Source organism: Chanos chanos, chromosome 6 (genome assembly GCF_902362185.1).
Source record: "Chanos chanos chromosome 6, fChaCha1.1, whole genome shotgun sequence".
In the NCBI taxonomy this organism is placed as follows: Eukaryota; Metazoa; Chordata; class Actinopteri; order Gonorynchiformes; family Chanidae; genus Chanos; species Chanos chanos.
Window position 1 is genome coordinate 47,491,951 of NC_044500.1, and position 9,273 is coordinate 47,501,223.

The 9,273-nt window shown below is 38.9% G+C and overlaps 1 pseudogene; it reads left to right on the forward strand.

Moving 5' to 3' along the window:
• Positions 1-610: 610 nt before the first annotated feature.
• On the forward strand, positions 611-5,114 carry LOC115815494 (tripartite motif-containing protein 16-like protein; annotated as a pseudogene).
• The last annotated feature ends 4,159 nt before the right edge of the window (positions 5,115-9,273 follow it).

Consider the following 9,273-nt stretch of genomic DNA (forward strand, 5'->3'; position numbering starts at 1 on the left):
ACCTTCACTGTCAGTTTACCACACGTATGTGATCAGTTTTTACACAGAAACCAAAGACATGCTGTTGTTATCACCTTATTCTCTCTCCCTCTAAAAGTCCAGTGCAGTTCCCTGAGAGGAGGTTGTGTGTATTTAGTTTTGTGTGTATTGGATCTTGCTCTAAACTTCTTATTTCAGACTTGCTATTCAAAATGATCAGTGTCTATGAATGAGGTTTACCTCTCTCGGCTGTAGAGAACTGCTTAATAACTTAAATGGAAAATCAGTATTCAGTGTGAGTCTCTGTGTCTCCAGCAGAGAGCAGCAGAGTGACACTACAGCCATGATACACATGTAGTTTCTTCAGGTGAGACTCCAGGTGTGTTTGTAAAACCCCTCCCCAGTCTGTGTTGGTCTCTCTCTCTCTCTCTCTCTCTCTCTCTCTCACACACACATAAACATACAGACCATACTTCTCTGTTTGCTAATGAGTGATCTGCCACTTTAAGACAACCCTACCTCTCACACAGAACCAGGAAGTCACTCTTACTTTCACTTACAAAGACATCAAACTGATCTGAGTTTCCTGATCAGTGTGTGTTTAATCGTTTCTGAGTGTGTGATCAGTAAAATGGCAGAGGCCAGTATTTCAGTAGGTCAGGACCAGTTCATGTGTCCAGTCTGTCTGGATCTCCTTAAGGATCCTGTGGCTATTCCCTGTGGACACAGTTACTGTATGGGCTGTATTAAGGGCTGCTGGGATCAGGATGATCAGAAGGGAGTCTACACCTGCCCCCAGTGCAGAGAGACCTTCACACCAAGACCAGTTCTGGGAAAAAATGCCATACTGGCAGAAATGGTGGAGAAACTGAAGAAGATGAGACTCCAAGCTGCTGCTCCTCCTCTGTTATGCTGGACCTGGAGATGTGGAGTGTGGTGTTTGTACTGGGAGAAAACTCAAAGCCATCGAGTCCTGTCTGGTGTGTCTGGATTCCTACTGTCAGACTCACTTTGAATGTCATGAAGAACTTCATTCAGGAAAGAGACACAATGTGATTGATGCCACTACAAAACTACAAGATCAGATTTGCCCTCATCACAACAAACTGATAGAACTTTGGTGTCGAACCGACCAACAGTTCATGTGTTATCTGTGTATGGTGGATGAACACAGAGACCATAAAACAGTATCAGTGGCAGCAGAGAGGACTGAAAGACAGGTATGTACAGGGACTTCTCTTACAGCTCAGTGAGAATGTGTGTAAATGTGTACTGACCACTGATAACTGTCATCTGGATCCAACGTAATTATTCTAACATTTCTGACTGACAGACTTGAATATGATTTTATTGACATGGCCTGTTACATAATGTAATTCATAGTTCAATGGTGACAGACACCACCTCTCTAGTTAGGGAAAAGAGGTTTTTCAGCAACCATATGGGAATCTTATAAAATGTTATCATTACAAATGCGACGAGTATCCATATGTTAACAATCGACGTCGTTGTACTTACAAGATCCTGAGGCATTTCTGTTTTGAAATCGTGTTAAAATGAAGAAATATTGGCGACCGTTTTCCCACTTACTCGCATTTTTAATGTAATTAAACTAGCCTTCCACAAGGGGGCAACGTTACGCAAAGTGCTGTAATAAAACTTGGATCTAAAAATCACCGCTCTACTCGTCTTTTTCTTCCTGTTGGAGGAGGACGTCTCGTGGGGAATCTTGGTAGAGGGAAGAACACAGTGTTGTGAAGATTTTAAATTGATACAAACGGCCAAGTGCATCGACGAAAAGAAAACAATTAGCAAATTATCATTACAACTATGTAGGAGTCTTAATTGAGTAACAAAACTCTTTGCAAACGATTGAAAATGATGACAGATATTACGGCTATTTTCTGACCTGAGCAAACGTTAGCTTAAATTGACACAAATGCATTTTTCTTGCTCTCTGTCGAAGAATAATTTTGTTGTTGTGACTAATGTAATATTGTGATATGTATACAGTGTGGAGAACATTGATTTATTTTCACTTCATCACATTATGTACATTTGATTGTATTTAAAACGAGAAGAAAAAGGGCAGAGTATTTGTGGGGCTAAATACCTTCTCCTCTTTATGTAATAACACATTCCTTTAGAGTTCACTTCTATAATGACTGTCTCCACTTATACTCTTTTATTGAGTATGACTGTAATTATTTATAACTACAGGCTACTCATTCAGGCAACTAAACACTCATCAGTGTTTTTGTTTTATAATTACAGATTTAAATTCATACTCAAAGGGACAAATTGGGCTTTAAAGCAAACCAAAACAGTTAAATATATGAGTGCAAACAGCCTCAAATTTAAACAGTCGAGATAGTGACTTTTTTTTATCACACTGAGATTCATTGGACACAGAATCTGACTGTTTGTAAATGGACCAAGTGTGATGATGTGTTTTATTTGTGTAACAGAAAGAGTTGGGAGAAAGTCAGAGGAAAACCCAGCAGAGAATCCAGGAGAGAGAGAAGGAGGTGCAGGAGCTGAGACAGGCTGTGGAGTCTCTGAGGGTGAGTGTTGAACAGAGGAGAAGACAAGAGCTGGCTGCTGGAGGAGTCATTTGAGGGCTCAGTCAGGGCTCTCCTCCAGTCAGTCAGTGAGGAGTCCAGTGTTTGGCTACTGTCCAATCCCACTGAGTCACAGTGTAGGGAACAGACTGACTGAGTAAGAGCTGAGTGTGTGTGTGATTGTGATGGACCCCCCTCCTCTGTGTGTGTGTCTCTGTGTGTGTCCTAACAGCGCTCTGCACAGGCAGCAGTGGAGGACAGTGAAGGGATCTTTACTGAGCTGATCCGCTCCATTGAGAGAAGGCGCTGTGAGGTGACAGAGCTGATCAGAGATCAGGAGAAGAGTGAATTGAGTCAGGCTGAAGGAGTCCTGGAGCGACTGGAGCAGGAGATTGCTGATCTGAGGAGGAGAGACACTGAGCTGGAGCAGCTTTCACACACAGAGGATCACATTCATTTCCTCCAGGTAACAGTGGAGGACAAAATGATCACCAATATAACAGTAACTGACTTCTCCTCAGTAAAATTTGTGTAAAATTTTGTTTCCATCCATCAAGACTGTATTTGTGTATCTGTGTGTGTATGCGTGTGTGTGTGCATGTGTGTGTGTGTGTGTGTGTGTGTGTGTGTGTTTAGAGTTTCTCATCTCTCTGTTCCCCTCCTGGATCTGAAGACTTCACTGTCAGTCCACACCTCTCTTTTGAGGATGTAGGAAAATCCGTCTCTCAGCTGAAAGAGCGACTGGAAGATTTCTGTAAGGAGGAGTTTGGAAGAGTTTCCCGTAAAAGTAGGGGATTAAGATATTATTACATATATGTTGTAAGGAATATTTAGTTGAAATATTTTCTGTTCTGTTTCTCTATTTCTCCTTCTATTGTGAACACTTTAATCATGAATCTAATGTTTCCTTTTGTTTTTCTAGTGACAGCCACTGACATCATTCCTCTCCCTGAACCCAAAACCAGAGAGGAGTTCTTACAATGTGAGTAGCACACACACACACACACACACACACACATATACACACACAGGCACACGCGTGCGCACATATACACACACACACACACACACACACACACGCACACACACAGACACATGCTCGATTGCAGACATTCATAAGTCAGTCATTACATGATTACAACAAACCTTAACAACTCCTACACAGCTTAACTCCTTAACAACTGTTATGCTTTAATTTATTATTATTATTATTATTATTATTATTATTATTATTATTATTATTATTATTGGTTCTCTCACATAACAGTGCTACATTTGTTGTCATAAAATGATTTACTTTGGTAACATATCTGACACTGAATCTTGTTGAGTTGAATTGATAAAGAGAGAGAGAGAGAGAGAGAGAGAGAGAGAGAGAGAGAGAGAGAGGGAGAGAGAGAGAGGAATTGTGACTTAACTAAGTACAGGAAAGACATTAAGAATTTAAAAAGATAAAAAGACAACAGAAACTTTTATAAAAAGTAAGTTAACATTTGACACTCACAGTGTGACAGTTGAGTAGTGAAGTTGTCAGTTATGACTGTTAGACTGCTGACAGTTTTCAAACATTCCACAGTCACAATAAGACAACAGCAGATAAGCTCCGCCCCCTTTGATCCCTCCCCCTTTAGTGATTTTACTTTAGTGATATTTTCATAACTTATGACAATAAAGCCCTAAAATTAGTTTAACTGAATTAACTAGGAGGAGTAGATTTACAGAGAAAGAGCAAGAAAGAGAGACAGTAAGAAACAGAGAGAGAGAGAGGGAACTGTTATCACGATCCTGAGAAGGAATCAGATTTACATTTAAAAATTGATATGACAAAAAGATTATCTATGTGACAAAGTTGAGATTGGATATAAAGTGTCGTGTTTGGAAATTTGAATTTGATATAATGAAACATAGGTTTAACAAAGTGAATATGACATTTCATTAAAGTCTTTGTTATTTTTTTTTACTGATTTTAGTGATTTAAGTTTTCATTTTTAAAATGTCTTGACGTTCATTTGTCATTTTTATTCCTCAACTCCACCAGATTCCTGTGATCTCACACTGGATCCCAACACAGCACATAAACACCTCTGTCTGTCTGAGGGGAACAGAGTGGTGACACACAGTAACACAGTCCAGTCATATCCTGATCATCCAGAGAGATTTGATGGGTGTTATCAGGTGCTGTGTAGAGAGAGTGTGTCTGAACGCTGTTACTGGGAGACTGAGTGGAGTGGGAATTATGGGGTTTTTATATCAGTGTCATATAAAGACATCAGGAGGAAAGGACGGGGTCATGAGTGTGTGTTTGGATATAATGATCAGTCCTGGGTTTTTCTCTGTTCTCCCTCTAATTGCTCATTCACACACAATAACAAAGAGATCATACTCCCCATAGTCCCCAGTTCCTCCAGAATAGGAGTGTATGTGGACCACAGGGCAGGAACTCTGTCCTTCTACAGCGTCTCTGACACAATGACCCTCCTCCACAGAGTCCAGACCACATTCACTCAGCCCCTCTATCCTGGGTTTTGTGTTTGGAAAGGGTCTCAAGTGAAGTTATGTCATCATACAAAATGAATGAATGGTCCTATTAGGATCACAATGTCAAATAATTGTATTCTATTTGTAGGAGCCTAATGCAGTTTATTGATAAAATATAAATATTAGATTAGTTAGCATGCAATAATTTAAGTTCATATGTCAGACAATAGTAGTTTATTTGGTATATTGATTTAGTATTTACAATCTTATTTATTTACAATTCATATTTGCAGTAATGGAATAAGTTAACTGTTTGATTCTTTGCACTTAAACGGTAAGTGAATGATTTAAAATGCGTAAGGTTTCATTTGTAGTACATTTGTAATATTTGGGAGTAGGTGATTTATCATTTGTTATGGTAATCACACGCATCTTTAATTGCCTCTTGTTACTCTAGTGACAGAGGAGTCAGGCAAGAGTAGAGTGGAGTCATACAGTTTTTTTGACCTGTTTTTCTTGGTCTCTCTTTCTCATTAATGATTCTCTCTTGAGTTTTGTCCAGTGATTTGATAACTTTGGTTTGAAGAATGTTCTGTATCAAATATTTTTTTGTGTCGAAGTAAACAGTTAAACTTTACTGAGTGGTCCTGTGGGTAGTTTTCTGAATGTGCACTTGGATGAAGGGAGATGTTAGAGCATCAAGCTAAGGCTTCATTCATTGGAAACCTACACTTTTTTCAGATGACAGACATGGTGTAGTTAATTATGGATGGAGGTTGTGGTGAAGGAGTGCTGTGATTGTAGCTGAGATTACTCTAATGATCATCCTCTGATTCTTCTCTACATGTTTTCTGGTGAGATCTCTGAAGTGCTGGCTGGGAGGTCTCTCTTAATGACTGTGATGGTTTTGTCCTGATTAAATCACTTTCTGAATCTCAGTCTTTTTTATTGTATTGAGAGAATGATATTGTCCAGAACTGTACTGTCTCGATGTTGAGTGTTTATCAAATGAGGATCAATTTATATTTGCTTAATAGCGTTTTTTTTAATTGATAAAGAACAATATACACACATATATAGTCACATATATAAACAGGACAGGAGATTTCTAAAATTTGCTCAGTGTATATGTCTCTTTGTGTGTATATTTTACTGTCCTGAAGTTGAATGCTCAGTGTGATCAATATATGTTTACTGAATAGCTTTTGTTTATACTTAGTAAATAACTATACACACGTATGAGTCATGTTTATGTCAGAGTGCAGATTTATAAAATATCATTAGTGTACACACTGCCTGGCTAAAAAAAAGTCCCACACTCTAATATTTCTTTGGACTGCCTTCAGATTTGATTACAGTGCACATTCGCCACAATATTTATTTCTGTCCAGAGCTGCACTAATTTTCGGCCAAGATCTTGTTGACGACAGGAGAGTCTAACCACTCCATAAAGTCTTCTCCAGCATATCCCAAAGACTTCCAATGGAGTTAAGGTCAGGACTCTGTGCTGGCCAAATCATACGTGAAAATGATTCCTCATGCTCTCTGAACCACTCTTTTACAATTTGAGCCCAATAAATCTTGGCATTGTCGTCGTGGAATATGCCCGTGCCATCAGGGAGGAAAAAATCCATTGCTGGGATAACCTGGTCATTCGGTACATTAAGGTACTCAGCTGACTGCATTTTATTGCCATGTAATGTTACTGAGCCTAGACCTGACCCACTGAAACAGCCCCAGATCATAACACTGCCTCTGTAGGCTCCAAATCCACATGCTGACTTTTTCTTTGGTCGGGCAGTGTATGTTTCTTATGTCATGAATCTTTATGTCTGTGATTACTTATGCTTTTAAGGTAAGCAAACAGGATTAAAATTACAATGTTTTTTTTGGGTGTTCTGTAAACAAAATAGGGACTATGAACAATGTGTTTTTGTTTGTTTGTTTGTTTGTTTTTACTGTCAAAGAGAAACAGAAGTAAAGTAAAGTGAGAAAAGAGACTCTTGAGTGTGCTGTAATGTTTTAATCTTGTCCTGAGAGATCTGTGCTGTAGTTCTTAACCTACAGATCAAACTGAAAGTTTCTGAGGAAAAGGTGAAGGAGATGTAAAATGAAACCTGTCAGTGACATTCAGCTGGTCTAATATGACACAGTTATTATAACTCTGTTATGACAGGTTTTTATGTTCATAACTGTGTTAGTGTCTGTTGTCCTCACGGTCATAAGTAATAATCAGATGTGTGGAGTGTTGGTGCTGGATGTGATGTGATGTGATGTGACCAGCAGAGGGAGACAAAGCTGTGGTCTCCTGATCATCTCACCCCAGTCAGACATGCCCACAGAAGACTGTCTTTCATTTGTCACTTCACAGATCATGTAGTTGGGTCATGTGTATGGTAAATTAAATAATGGGGTGATTTATGGAAGGCGCTTAACACTTCATGCACTCTCAAATATTCATACATATTTAAAATGTTCTCTCTTAAACACACACATGCGTGCACACACACACAGATCCTGGGTAGTAATGGAGTGTTTGTTGTCCAGGACTTTCATATGGAAACCAAATTATGATCAATGACATCAGAAATCAGGCTTTAACACAATACTGATGGTTCCACACACCACTGTAATCACATTATGATCAGTGACATCAGAAATCAGGCTTTAACACAATACTGATGGTTCCACACACCACTATAATCACATTATGATCAGTGACATCAGAAATCAGGCTTTAACACAATACTGATGGTTCCACACACCACTGTAATCACATTATGATCAGTGACATCAGAAATCAGGCTTTAACACAATACTGATGGTTCCACACACCACTATAATCACATTATGATCAGTGACATCAGAAATCAGGCTTTAACACAATACTGATGGTTCCACACACCACTATAATCACATTATGATCAGTGGGGTTTTAGATGTTGTCACATAAACCTTGTAAAGAATGTTTTGTTTTGTTTTGTTTCACGTCGGTTCTTTTTTGCCATTTGCCATGGCTATTTTGACGAGGTTTATAAACTGGGTCTCAGTTTGTATAGTAGCAAAAATTGTTCTTCTTGACCAGGGAAGAGCTCTGGTGAAACAATGAGACACACACACATACACACACACACACACACAGGTAGGATGATAGTGAGAGTGGGAGGGAGAGATAGATAGATAGAGAGAGAGAGAGAGAGAGAGAGAGATTATTGATGTATAAGGTAGAGTGAACTTCAGAGGTAGAGAGATCAAGGGAGAGACCTTGACTTCATAGATAAATCCAGATATCTCCCGTTACCAGGAAACCTTTACCAGTGTCTCTCCAGTACATCGTTAATGTCTTCTCTTCTCATTGGAGAATCAAACATCATTTGTGATTTGAGGGGATCTTTGGGTTCACTGTTTGCCTTAGAAGGACTGTTTTCCTGAAAAGCCATGACGGGTCTACTTACAGACTGGCAGATTGGTACTAGAAGTCTTAAATTCCAGGTTACCAGATGAGTGTAACTCATTCTAAGAAATCCCTACCAAACATTTCAGAGATGTTATCATCTGCACTAGCAACATTTTTTCCACCTGATGAACTGATCTGTTGCATACCGTACTAATGCCATGTGTTGTGTTAGTTTATCATGATCTGCGTTTGTAATTTGTTGTATGAAACGGATGAAAATCATGGATACTCTTACACAATGTTCTACATATAAGTAAACTCTCAAATAATGAAAGTCTCTTTCTAAATACAGCCTCTCTTTTGTTAATTACATACTCATCTGACACAGTTTAGACAGTGTGTTGTGTTTCTTACAGCGGTATGATATGAAGTGACTTAGTGTTGGTCTGTTGTTTTTCTTACAGTGGTATGATATGAAGTGACTTTGTGTTGGTCTGTTGTTTCTCACAGTGGTATGATATGAAGTGACTTAGTGTTGGTCTGTTGTTTTTCTTACAGTGGTATGATATGAAGTGACTTAGTGTTGGTCTGTTTGTCTTACAGTGGTATGATATGAAGTGACTTAGTGTTGGTCTGTTGTTTTTCTCACAGTGGTATGATATGAAGTGACTTAGTGTTGGTCTGTTTGTCTTACAGTGGTATGATATGAAGTGACTTAGTGTTGGTCTGTTGTTTTTCTTACAGTGGTATCATATGAAGTGATTTAGAGTTGATCTTTCTAGTTTAAGCTGGCAGGGCTCTCTTGTACTTATCCAGAGTGAAGAAGAGAGAAAGGAAGATAAACCCAATCCCTCACCC